Source organism: Sus scrofa, chromosome 5, assembly GCF_000003025.6.
Source record: "Sus scrofa isolate TJ Tabasco breed Duroc chromosome 5, Sscrofa11.1, whole genome shotgun sequence".
Lineage (NCBI taxonomy): Eukaryota > Metazoa > Chordata > Mammalia > Artiodactyla > Suidae > Sus > Sus scrofa.
In genome coordinates, this window is record NC_010447.5 from 24,554,986 (window position 1) to 24,569,186 (window position 14,201).

At 34.7% G+C, this 14,201-nt stretch overlaps 1 protein-coding gene and 1 long non-coding RNA gene across 5 annotated transcripts in view; one reads left to right on the forward strand and one right to left on the reverse strand.

The window, feature by feature from the left end:
- LOC102166013 overlaps positions 1–14,201 on the forward strand; it is a 175,865-nt gene that overhangs the window by 140,707 nt on the left and 20,957 nt on the right. The gene's annotated exons all lie outside the window — the stretch shown is intronic.
- The window catches only part of LOC102165929, a 159,633-nt gene that overhangs the window by 12,844 nt on the left and 132,588 nt on the right, over positions 1–14,201 (reverse strand). For all 4 annotated transcript variants that reach the window (XR_002343994.1, XR_002343995.1, XR_001308718.2 and 1 more), the window contains one exon: positions 10,940–11,036. This is a non-coding gene — a long non-coding RNA (uncharacterized LOC102165929). The remainder of the gene's footprint in view (positions 1–10,939; positions 11,037–14,201) is intronic.

Below are 14,201 nucleotides of genomic sequence, written 5' to 3' on the forward strand. Positions count from 1 at the left end.
AATGTTCAATGGCCATAGATTTTCTCTGATCAATAATAGTTTGAATTCCTTATGTTCCCTACTCCTTTTCACTTAAAACAAAATCCCCAAAATTAATCTTCCTATTTGTGCTTACTCTGTCCCATAAACAATCAAAGAAAGTGGTCCTCCTTTACAGTGAAAATCTTTCACTCATGCTTTTAAGCCCATCTTTTCAGCTATTTCCAGGACCCTGTTCTAATTATTTACCACCTTCTCTAATTTTATTTTTCTTTTTATTTAGATGCAGTGATATCTGAGAAAGCATCAACTTGATCATAAATGTACAACTTGATATTTTTTATATATATATTCGTGTACTCAACACATATATATATAAAATATATATGCATGTTATATATACATAACACACCTACACATATCCATGTAATCAACATTTCCAGCACCCCAGCAGACTATCTCTAGCCCCCAGCCAGCATATAATCCCCCAAAGGTAACTACTATTCTGATCTCTGTCATAAAGTTGAGGGTAGAAATGAAGTGAGGAACAGTTGTCAGCAAAAAAATAAGTTGTTTTTGCTTTCTTCTTAATTTCTTTATTTAACTTCAGCATAATAATATATTGCATAGTCTTATGCCTGCCTTCTTTTGCTCAGCTTAAATCTGTGTAAATCAGTCATCTTAAGAGTGTTTAAGAGTAGTCCATTATTTTTTCATTGTTCTTCATAACTGCATGGTATGGGTACTTCTTGATTTATTTATCCATCATATTGTTCATGAACATTACTCTTTTCGGCATGAGGCTTACAAGTAATGTTGTGCTGAACATTCTAAGAAAGACTTTGGTGAATACATTCACTCACTTTTGCAAATGTACTCAGAAGGGAATCACATTATTTATAGTGTGTTTGAGCCTCTGATATCTTTTGGAATGTGTTTTATGTGTTATGAAGTAGAGATCATGATTTAGTTTTGAATATAAATATCCAATTGATCCAATAAATAGGTATCTGAAAACCATTTATTGGAAAAAATGAACTTTTTGCTACTGAATTACCTTGGTGTCCTAGTTGTATATCACATGAACTTATAAGCTTGGTTTGGTGCTTAAAACCCTGTTCCTGTTCTATTAGTGTATTTGTTTATCTTTGAATCAATACCTCCCTGCCTGTAATTCTTTACCTTTATAATAATTTGTGATAACTAGTAATGGAAATCTTCCAACATTGCTGTTCTTCAAGATTTCCTTGGATATTGTAGGTCCTTTGATTTCTGTATAAATTTTATTTTTTATTTATTTATTTTTTGGGGTCTTTGTCTTTTAGGGCTGCACCTGTGGCACATGGAGGTTCCCAGGCTAGGAGTCCAATCAGAGCTGTAGAGGCCGGCCTATGGCACAGCCACAGCAACTTGGGATCCAAGCTGTGTCTGCGACCTACACTGCAGCTCACAGCAATTCTTTGGTTTAAGCCACTGAGCGAGGCCAGGAATCAAACCCATGTCCTCATGGATGCTAGTCAGTTTCGCTAACTGCTGAGCCATGACAGGAACTCCTGATATCTGTATAAATTTTAGAAGTAGTATTCAAATTCACACTATTGCAGTGAATATGTATCAAGCTGGAGAGAGGTGGCATTTTAAAACCATTGAATCTCTTGGGATATGAGTGTGATACTTTCCCTATTTACTTAGATCTTCTTTGGTTTCTGTCAGCAATAACATGTAGGTTTCTGGTTGAAATCATATACTTCTTCTGTTAAAATCATTCCTAGGTATTTGATGTTTTAATGTCTTGTAAATATTACTAGTTTTTTAATTTAACTGTTAAACGAAAAACGAAAAGACAACCCACAGAATGGGAGAAAAAGCTTTGGAAATGATGCAACTGACAAAGAGCCTAATCTCCAGAATGTACAAACAGCCTTTACAACTCAACAACAAAAAACCAAATAACCCAATTGAAAAATGGGCAGAATACCTAAGTAGACTTTTCTCCAAAGAAGGTATACAGATGGCCATTAGACATATGAAAAAATGCTCAACATCACTAATTATTAGACAAATGTGAATCAAAACTACAACGAAGTACCACCTCACACAGGTCAGAATGGTCATCGTTAGCAAGTGAACAAATAAGAAATGCTGGAGAGGGTGTGGAGAAAATAGTACCCTCCTTCATTGTTTGTGGGAATGTAAATTGGTATAACCACTATGGCACACAGTATGGAGGTATCTTACAAAATTAAATATAGAATATCATATGATCCAGCAATCCCACTCCCAGGTATATATTCAGACAAAACATTTCTTCTAAAAGATACATGCACCGCTATATTCATTGCAGTGCTATTCACAATAGCCAATACATAGAAACAACCTAAATATCCATCAACAGATGAATGCATTAAGAAGATGTGGTACATATATACCATGGAATACTACTAAGCCATGAAAAAGGACCAACTAATGTCATTTGTAGCAACATGGATGGAACTAGAGATTCTCATGCTAAGAGAAGTAAGCCAGAAATAAAAAGACTAATATCATATGATATCACTTTTTTGTGGAATCTGAAATATGGCACAGATGATCCTACCTAGAAAATAGAAAGAGATCATGGCCAAGGAGAGCAGACTTGTGGGTTCTGCAGGGAAGGAGTGGGATGGACAGAGAGTTTGGGGTTTGGGAATGTAGACTATTACATTGGGAATGTTTAGGCAAAGGAGCCTAACTGAACAGCACAGGGAATTGTGTGTGACTGGGTCACTATGGTATACAAGAGAAATTGAAGAAACATTGTAAATCAACTATAATAACAAATGAATTTAAAATTATTTATGTCTAATATCTAAAACACATTGAATTTTGTATATTGACCTTTTATCTAGTAACATTGCTAACTTATTAATATTAGTTTTGCATTTTTTCTAAGAAAAGTATAGTTTTTCTAAGTAGAATCAAGTCATCTTTAGAGAAATAGCAGTTTTAATTCTTCCTTTTCCATCTGTATAATTTTATTTTCTTACTGCATAGGCTGTAAACTCCACTAACCCTTATCAAAGTTAGGCTCCTACCCTCCCACAGACAATGGGAACAGGGGCCCTATCTTCATGTGCTGGCTATAATAAACAACACATTTTATTGGTAGCATTGAGCTTTCCCAGAAAGCCTCTTGAAGGGGATGGGGTCACCTTGGGGACAAGTCCTTCAACTGCTGGAAGCCATGCAAGAAATTGGAGAGGATCTGTGTCACATCTTACAGGAATAATTCATGCCTGCATCTTCATTTTTTAATTTTTTCTCAACCTACTAAAATATGGTTTGGATTTCCATTGTGTATTAAAATAATTTTTGTTATTTTGTGGTTTTCAAAACAAAATGGACATATTTTTGTTTTTACTCTTGTGGCCATTCTGCAAATCTTGTCTCCTTTAGCTGCCACTTCTTTCTTGAAATTCTTTTCTCCTTTGCCTATAGAAACACATTAGTTGTATAATTCTTCTGGCTCTTCAGATGCATCTTTTCTTTTTCCCTTGGTCAGTAATATACCTCTTAAAAACAGTGTTTCCTTGGGTTTCATCCTCAGCCCTCGCTGAGCCCCTTATCACCCTACTATAGCCTGGGCTTTCTCAGACCAAAGCTTTTTTTTTTTTTTTGCATTTACAAGTAAATTTTATATTTTATTTTTCCCACTGTGCAGCATAGGGATCAAGTTATTCTTACATGTATACATTTTTCCCCCACCCTTTGTTCTGTTGCAATATGAGTATCTAGACATAGTTCTCAATGCTACTCAGCAGGATATTCTTGTAAATCTATTCTAAGTTGTATCTGATAACCCCAAGCTCTTGATCCCTCCCTCTCCTGTCAGGCAGCCACAAGTCTATTCTCCAAGTCCATGATTTTCTTTTCTGTGGAAATGTTCATTTGTGCTGGATATTAGATTCCAGTTATAAGTGATATCATATGGTATTTGTCTTTGCCTTTCTGACTCCTTTCACTCAGTATGAGAGTCTCTAGTTCCATCCATGTTGCTGCAAATGGCATTATGTCATTCTTTTTTATGGCTGAATAGTATTCCATTATATATATATATCTTCCTAATCCAATCATCTGTTGATGGACATTTGGGTTGTTTCCATGTCCTGGCTATTGTGAATAGTGCTGCAATGAACATGCGGGTGCACGTGTCTCTTTTAAGTAGAGTTTTGTCCAGATATATATGCCCAAGAGTGGGATTGCAGGGTCATACGGAAGTTCTATGTATAGATTTCTAAGGTATCTCCAAACTGTTCTCCATAGTGGCTGTACAAGTTTACATTCCCACCAACAGTGCAGGAGGGAACCCACAACCCCTCCAGCACTTGTTATTTGTGGAGTTACTAATGATGGCCATTCTGACTGGTGTGAGGTGGTATCTCAAGATTTGCATTTCTCTAAAAATCAGCAATGTTGAGCATTTTTTCATGTGTTTGCTGGCCATCTGTATACCTTCCTTGGAGAAATGTCTCTTCAGGTCTTTTGCCCATTTTTCCATTGATTGATTGGCTTTTTTTGCTGTTGAGTTGTATAAGTTGCTTATATATTCTAGAGATTAAGCCCTTGTCCATTGTATCATTTGAAACTATTTTCTCCCATTCTGTAAGTTGTCTTTTTGTTTTCTTTTTGGTTTCCTTTGCTGTGCAAAAGCCTTTCAGTTTGATTAGGTCCCACTGGTTTATTTTTGCTTTTATTTCTATTGCTTTGGGAGACTGACCTGAGAAAACATTTGACAGGTTGATGTCAGAGAGTGTTCTGCCTATGTTTTCCTCTAGGAGTTTGATGGTGTCCAGTCTTATATTTAAGTCTTTCAGCCATTTTGAGTTTATTTTTGTGCATGGTGTGAGGGAGTGTTCTAGTTTCATTGCTTTGCATGTAGCTGTCCAGTTTTCCCAGCAATCCTTGCTGCATAGACTTTCTTTTTCCCATTTTATGCTCTTGCCTCCCTTGTCAAAGATTAATTGACCATAGGTGTCAGGGTTTATTTCTGGGTTCTCTATTCTGTTCCCTTGGTCTGTCTGTTTTGATACCAGTACCACACTGTTTTGATGACTATAGCTTTGTAGTATTTCTTGAAGTCTGGGAGAGTTATGCCTCCTGCTTGGTTTTTGTTTCTCAGGATTGCTTTGGCGATTCTGGGTCTTTTGTGGTTCCATATAAATTTTTGGATTGTTTGTTCTAGTTCTGTAAAAAATGTCATGGATAATTTGATAGGTATTGCATTGAATCTGTAGATTGCTTTGGGTAGGATGGCCATTTTTACAATATTGATTTTTCCAATCCAGGAACATGGAATATCTTTCCATTTCTTTCCATCTTCTTTGATTTCTTTGATTAAAGTTTTAAAGTTCTTGGCATATAGGTCCTTTACCTCCTTGGTCAGGTGTATTCCGAGGTATTTGATTTTGTGAGGTACAATTTTAAAAGGTATTATATTTTTGTATTCCTTTTCTAATATTTCATTGCTGGTATACAGAAATGTGACTGACTTCTGAATGTTCATCTTATATCCTGCCACTTTGCTGAATTTATTAATCAGTTCAAGTAGTTTTTGAGTTGAGTCCTTAGGGTTTTCTCTGTATAGTATCATGTCATCTGCATACAGTGACAGTTTTATCTCTTCTCTTCCTATATGGATGCCTTTTATTTCTTTTGTTTGTCTGATTGCTGTGGCTTGGACTTCCAAAACTATGTTGAAGAGCAGTGGTGAGAGTGGGCATCCCTGTCTTGTTCCAGATTTGAGTGAGAAGGCTTTCAGTTTTTCCCCATTGAGTATTATATTTGCTGTGGGTTTATCATAAATGGCTTTGATTATATTCAGGAATGTTCCCTCTATACCCACTTTGGCTAGGGTCTTGATCATGAATGGATGTTGGACTTTGTCAGATGCTTTTTCTGCGTCTATTGAGATGATCATATGATTTTTGACTTTTTTTTTGTTAATGTGGTGTATGATGCTGATTGATTCGCATATGTTGAACCATCCTTGTGAACCTGGGATGAACCCAACCTGGTCATGGTGTATAATGTTTTTGGTATGTTGTTGGATTCGGTTGGCTAAGGTTTTGTTGAGAACTTTTGCATCTATATTCATCAAAGATGTTGGCCGATAGTTTTCTTTTTTGGTGGTATCTCTGTCTGGTTTTGGAATTAGGGTGATGGTGGCATCATAGAGTGTCTTTGGGAGTGTTCCTTCTTCTTCAACCTTTTGAAAGAGTTTAAGGAGGATGGGCACCAGTTCCTCTTTATATGTTTGATAGAATTCACCTGTGAAGCCATCTGGTCCTGGACTTTTATTTGTAGGGAGTGTTTTTATGACCTCTTCAATTTCATTTCTAGTGATCGGTCTGTTCAGTTGGTCTGTTTCTTCTTGATTCAGTTTTGGCAGGCTGTAAGATTCTAGAAAATTGTCCATTTCTTCCAGATTGTCAAATTTGTTGGCATATAGTTGTTCATGGTTTTTTTTGTATTTCTGCTGTATCCGTTGTGATTTCTCCTTTTTCATTTATAATTTTGGTTATTTGGGTTCTTTCTCTCCTCTTTTTGGTGAGTCTGGCCAGGGGGTTGTCAATTTTGCTTACCTTTTCAAAGAACCAGCTCTTGGTTTTATTAATTTTCTCTGTTGTATTTTGAATCTCTATTTTATTGATTTCTTCTTTGGTCTTTATAATTTCCTTCCTTCTGCTGACTTTAGGTTTTTTTTCTTCTTTTTCTAATTCGTTTAGGTGGAGGGTTAAGTTGCCAATTTGGGAATCTTCTTTTTTGAGAAAGGCCTGTATCACTATAAATTTCCCTCTGAGCACTGCTTTTGCAGCATTGCATAGATTTTCAGAGGTTGTGTCTTCATTATCATTTGTTTCAAGGTAGTTTTTAATTTCCTTCTTGATTTCCTCATTGACCCATTGGTTTTTTAGTAGCATGTTGTTTAGTCTCCATGTAGTAAGTTTTTTCTCCTTTCTTTTCCCATGGTTGACTTCTAATTTCATGGCATTGTGGTCAGAGAAGATACTTGCGATAATTTCTATGCTCCTAAATTTGTTGAGATTAGCTTTGTGTCCCAATATGTGGTCGATTCAGACCAAAGCTTTAATCCATCCCAAAGTCCAGACATACTTCTAATCATCTGGTAGAGTGCTCCTACCTGGCTGTATCTCTGCAAAGCTGAAACTAACAACCCCAAGTTCCTCACTGGTGGTAATGACTTTACCTATTTCTTAGAAGATTTTCTGTTTTCCTTCAACCAATTCATGCCTGAACTCATTGTTCAGCAATCCACATTTAACTCAAATATTCTCTCTTGTGGGCAGCCTTCCCTAACCCTTGGAGACTGATTTATAGTCTTTCCTTATTTTGTCCTGGCATAACCCTTTGTTCATATTTCGATTATATGACTTACTTCAGCTATTGAAATTATTGACTTATTTTTACCCTAGCAAAATATTTGTGGTAGCTTGCCTTTATTTTACATCTCTTTTAAAACAGGAGTCAATCTTTGGATGTTGAGTTAGAATAAAGTCTCTTTCCAATTCCTTGGGTATTATAACTTTGTTAGTTCATATTTCTCTCTCTTGCACCAAATTAACTGTCTTGCCTTTAGAAAATGACCAATACAATATTTTTTAATAAATGGCCACTAGGTGGCCTGTAAATAGGGGAAGGTATGCAAGGTTATCTTCTCTCACCAAAATCTTGCCTGAATTTTACAGTGCTGAAATATAGAGAAAGAGAAGAAGAAAGCATGGTGTAGGTCTTTTTAACATCATTGAATAGTATAACTCTTTAACTGAGAAGGGTTTGCTAAGCACAGATGGGCACCACTGAGATCTTCAGAAGACTCTGGTTTTCAGACAGGTGACTGACACCTACTGGACAAGACAGGAATATTTTGTATATATTTGGAGAATATGCACATTTGTAAGTCACTAATTTCAATGTGTTTCTAAGTTCAGCTTGTCTTTATTTAACATGCCTCTTTTAGAACAGGACTCCAGAATTAGATTAGTGTTTCCTTTCAAGTCTAAAATTTGCGTTTCGTTCATAAGGCCACGGTAAATAAAATAAATGCATTCATCCACACATGAATGATTAAATTAAAGAGTTATTCACTGATTTTTACTAATTTGCAAATGTTTGCTGTCTTATCCTCAGGTTTCATCTTTACTTATAATTTTAAAAGCAACTAGACTTTCATTTTTTCAGGACATTGTCAGTAACATGAACATTTTATAGTCTTTGTTGTTGTTATTAAGGTCTTAGGAATATTGTTCCATATTTCTAATATTTTCAGCTCAAAACTTGATTCTTCAAAGTCAACCAACATTTCATGTCCTGGGCTTCTAACTACCATCTTAACCTCATCTCCATTTTGGAATTAAAAACTAAACATTTCCTTTATTCTCTGTCATTCAACTTCCTACTTCTCGCATGAGCTTTGCCACTCTTCTCTTTAAAATATTTTATGGCTGACATATGCTAAACAGAAAATGCACTAATATATACCTTCTTTCTTTCTTTGTCATCATTGTATCCTATTCATTTAGCAGACATACAAGCATGGTTAAGATTAATATTCATGTTTTACAACTGTATATTCAGGAAACAATTTATGAAGTAATGTAACTTTCTTTACAATGGGTAAATTAAAAAATAAAACATGTTTAAATTGTTAAATATTTTCCAAATACCCTTCAATTTGGTGAAAAGTTATCCATAAAGAAAAGTACAGTGTTATTACAGTAATGTTTAATATCTATGAAGTGATTAAGATGGGCCAAGAATTGTGTTAACTCTTCTAAAGACATCACCTCATTTAGTCTTCAAGACAACTTTATGAAGTTAATACTTCTATTATTCCCATTTTACAGATAAGGTTACTGAGGCTTAGAAGTATTAAGAAATGTGTCCAAGATGACATAGCATGTAGGAAGAAAAGCTATAGGCCCCGAACCTTGCTCATGATACCACGTTTGTCCATTTTCCCAGTTAAATAAATGTGAAATTTAAACAGGCTGGAGAAGGTCATAGTGATACTGAATGAAGATGGAACCATTGCTAACAGTTTTTAATTTATCATTTTACATTACATGACTGTCATTTGAAATAAGGATATCCTGGTAGTTTTTAAACTGAATCTCATCACCAGTTTTCTAGTTTTCCCTAGGAGAAAGTGGACAGTCCATCAAATAAAGTGTCAGCAAAATGGCCTCAAGATATATATTCATCAAAAGAACAGCCTGCCTCTTCAGCAAGAAAATAGTTGGACCCTCTTTAAAAGGCCAGCTAGTAGTATTGGGTATTCAGGAAATAGCTTTAGATAAAAGAAAAAAATTTTTCATGCAATATAAAATTACATTGTCATATTGTATACATTTACCCTGTAGCATATCTTCCTTTACAAATCTGCATGTCTTTAGTTCTCAGAAAATATTTCACAATAATTGTTTTCATTTATTCAAGAACTAACTTTATCTTTAGTCTTCTGGAAAATTCTTTGGAAGTTCATTTATATATATATCAAATGAGATGTTCTTCTTTAGTCTTTATTAGTATCTACATCACAAGGGTAAAGATGAACATATTATTTTTTTTGGCAATTTGGAAAATATTTTCTAACTCCACAACTTTTTCCTTAAAGTGATCAAATACTGTCCTTCAGACGTGAAAGTAGGGTCAGGCTGGTTTAACTTCATGGCAGTGGAATTAATGAGACTATTTTGAATTGATGTTTCAACTAATATTGATATGCAACTTTAGGAAGACGCTAAAAAGGGGGGGAAGGATGAGCAAACGATACCCTCATATTGTGGCAAAACTTGCTTTTGCCCATCATATGTGGTTATATGTGGTCACACACAAGTCCAACTCTTGACTGATATGAAGCAACTCATAAGGTTATGGGTAACTAATGCCTAATGGTGATGATAGGGAAAAGGGGAACATAAAGATCTCCCTGCTTTTGTGCACAACGTTTTCCTCATAATAAGATGCACTTCCCTCTTTCCATCTGCTCAATTCTTACTTCCTATGAGATGCTAAAATGGTAATTGGTTCAGAAATATGCATGTGATATTCACTCGCAGATCTCTAATTCCTCTGAGGTTTCTGTGATCATACTGCCTTAAGGAGCTAAGCCTAGGAGAATTTAGAGACCACGGGCAGTAGTCTAATTCCATAGTTCTCTTCTTTTTACCCTTTTTCGTGCAAACTAGAGAGTTTCTTGTTATTTTTGAATCTACTCAATTTGGGGAAAAGATCAGGCAGTCTTCCAAAACATTGCATTTTATATCTTAGCATGAATTTAATGCCTGTTTTCCCCCTGGTTCTGATGTGACAGCAACCTCTTGGATCAGTGGATGCTTTACAGCCAGCCGACCATATGGGAAAGGGCCTCAGGATCAAAGAAAGTACAGTGCTGATTCCAAAATACTTCTCCTTCTATTTTGGGCTTAGTACATGTTGATCTGAGAAGCATGTATTTACACTAATTTTGAAAAGCTGGTTAATAAGAAGAATTAATTAGTAAGATACTTCTTAAAACTTAGGGCTAAATAGGATTTTGAATGATAATTTTTCACCTTCTGCTAAGACCACGTTTAACCTCTACAAGGCAGACACTTATTTTATTTTCTACTTCTAATTGCATAGCCTCTGTTTATGATCCAGTGTAGGTATTTTTTTATGGATTGAAACCACATGACTATCTCAAATGTGGTTGGGGTAAGAAAGGGTAGAAAAAAGAACTATTGATTCATCTCTTCTGGTGATCACTGGTGATCACACACAAGTCCAACTTGATTTTTTTCCTTACAAATCTTTTATGATCCAAATGTCTCTTCCAAACTACTCACTTTGCCTTACTTTTGAAACAATATAATGTCACTAGCAATAGTTAGGCATGAAACAAAATTTTCTGAGCACTTACGGTCTAGCTACTATGCTAGTTGCTGAGGATTCATTGACGAGCATATGTTAATCAGTCCAGTCTTCTCTAAGCATGGATAATGAAGGGTTCCTGTTCACTGAAATGCAAACAAACACACAAACTATGACATGATAGAATGCTACGGAGAAACAGAACCAAAAGGATATGTATAGATATATATATGAGGAGATTTATTATGGGAATTGTCTTTTATACAGTTTAAGGAGGCCAAGAATTCTCACAAAATGCCATTTGCAAGCTGGAGAAACAGGAGAGCCTGTGGTATAATTTAGTCTGAGTCCAAAGGCCCAAGATCTGATTCATCCTTTTAAAATTTGCCTCTCTTTTCCTTTTCTAATAATGAGTACTTTTGAACATTTATGATCTATAAATATCCTAGTTGAAAGAGATTGAGAGAGAGGAGGAGGAAGAGAGAGAGAAGTATTGGGACAAAATGGTAGTCGTGATGTATCCCCCAAATAATATAATTTTCTTGTGGTATTGTGAATTGTTAAAATTTCTACTCTTTTGATCTCTAATCCACCTCACTTTTGGTTTACAAATTTTTGTGTAGTTTATAACATTGTATTTTTATATGACACTTCGCTGTAATGCACGTTTTCACAGGTTTCTGCCTTATTGATTGCTGGTTACTTATTAATTAATTGTTGATTTCTTATAAAACTTTATAAGGTTTTACAATGAGGTGAAATATTCATTTGAATTCAGATAGAGAAGACAAATTTAATGTTTAGTTTTCCAAAATATGAGCTATTATTTTTCCAATCTTTTTTTTTTGTATTTCCATGGTGACTCCATTTTTTATCTACTAACTCAAATGCTAATCTTTTCCAGAAATGCCTATACAGACACACCAGAAATCATGTTTTATCAGCTATCTAGGCATCCCTTGACATAGTCCAAATGACACATAAAACTAACCATCACCCATGATAAATAAAACATAAAATGACAATGCAATTCTATATCAGATGTAATTGATGAAAGTCATAAAACATTTTTGGTAATTGACAGTCATCAATTCTTTGATGGCCAAAGATCTCTCAAGAAAAACGGGGTTGTGAGCCAGAATGCTTTAAGGCATTGACTTTAAAACATTGAGTCAGGATGCCCAGGATGAAATTCCACCTTCACCACTGTAATAATTGTATGATGGTTGTGTGACAAACTTTTTCGGTTATCTCAGTTTCCTCATTTCTAAAGTAAGGATAATCATAGCATCTACGAATTGCTGCGAGGATTAACTAGGTAAAAGAACTAAAGTGCATAGCAAAGTAAGCATTCACATTTTAGCCACTGGCCACCATAGTATATTATTATTCATTTTGAAGGTTTTCACTGAGTAGAAATGTCTAGTTAGGTTGTGAGACGTCAAAAAGAGACAAGGCTCCCGTCAGTGAGCTTCCTCCCAAAGAGGATGAGGAATATACAAATAGCTATACTTGACCTTAAGTAGATAAGAGGGAAGTGCGGATCATGCTATAGAGAAGGAATAATATCCATGGGGCAGAACAGATAAAGAGGAACACTTAAGTGGTCTGTTTATGTGAAACAAGATAGCTTTTGGTCCTCTTGAAACAGCAGAATTAAATGTGTCTTGGAACTCCAACTTGAATTTTAAATCAAAGGAAATGTAATGATGCTATAAAGCCAAGTTTATTTGTATGTAACGGATTAAGAATGGAACTAGGAAACTTGGCAAAACCATCTCATCTAGGGTCAGGAGTTACAGAGAATATTATGAGACCATGTTTACTGGGAAAAAAAAAAGTTTTCCAAATAGAAAAAAATTGCACACCTGAAAATGATAGGCAAAGAGTGGTTCCAAAAACAATACTGATTAGAGTGGTTTCCCCTCAAATACTAGTTTTATCTCAAGTAGCTGAACAGCTCTAAACACATGCATGAAATAGAAATGGAAAATCACTGATTTTTTTTTTAGACTGAGGTCTTCAGCAGGCAATGAACAGTGTTTAATGCCATATGGAGGTAATTTAATATGAATTTTGTAATACTTGAACAATCATCACCAAATATTCTAAATGGAGTTACTGATTTTGTTTCTTTCCAGTGTGATGATTTAGTTGTGCAATGGTACTGTCACCAGATGAGATTAATCACAATAATGATGCATCTTTTAGCTAAGGACATTATCATCAATCAGTGGAACACAGCCCAAGAGAAAAGGTTTCTAGTTAAACTTTCTAAAGGTTATAAAATGGTTATAAAGCATGAGCTGTTGGAAATAGACATTATTTTTATTTCACTTTGGGAGCATATGGCAAAATGATTATTCTTTCATGTTGAAGTGATTTAGCAAATACACGCATACACACACACTTGAGTATCTTAGATATGGAAAATAATGATATTTATCCTATAATACCAATTTCATGTGATTCTGATTACATTTATATGATGTTAGGTAATTCACTTAAAATTTGGGCCTCAGCTTCCTTATCTGTAAAACAGAAATAATATACAATTCATAGGATTTTTATGCAGTAACGTATATTAAAAATCTGTATCCTAAAAGTAATTCTCCTTTTTTCTCCTCTTCCTCCTCCTTCTTGCTCTTCTTCCTCCTATTCATTTTTCTCATTTTTGCTATTAATTAGTCATAATTTTACCAGGTCAAATGTAAATAATGTATAGCACCAGAAATATTTTGTAAGCTTGCTTCACCATCACAGGGATAAACCTACAAAGAAATTCTTGCTATGCTAAAGTTTAAGGTTCCAGTTTATTCTGTTTTCATATCATGAGATTATTTATCCTAAAAATCTTCATACCTCTCTTAGTCGAAGGCTTAGCACATAAACCTTAATTTCTTTGCCTTTTGACAATAACCAGTTTGAAACTACAGTGCATAAAATGTGGTTTAAAATATTCAACTGGTAGCTAATTGTAATCACAATGGGTACTACCTACTTCCCAACAGTATTGTAGAAATTAACTTAAAAATGCAAAATTCATTTCAAATTCTAAATGCTATTGAAATTCCACATCATGGAAAAGCATTTAAAATATTCTTCTCAAAATTTCTATTCCAAAATACCTTAGTTTTCAAGTTTGGAATTTTTTTTTTTTTTTTTTTTGCAATCCTTTTCAGTTGAACATTAATCACTAATGGTAGGTAAAATGCTTAATTTAGCCACATACTAAGTGACTACTTGAAGGATGAGGAGAAAATGAAGTTGGCCTAAAATAAGAAAAGTATTAAGTTTTTAAATAGTACTTA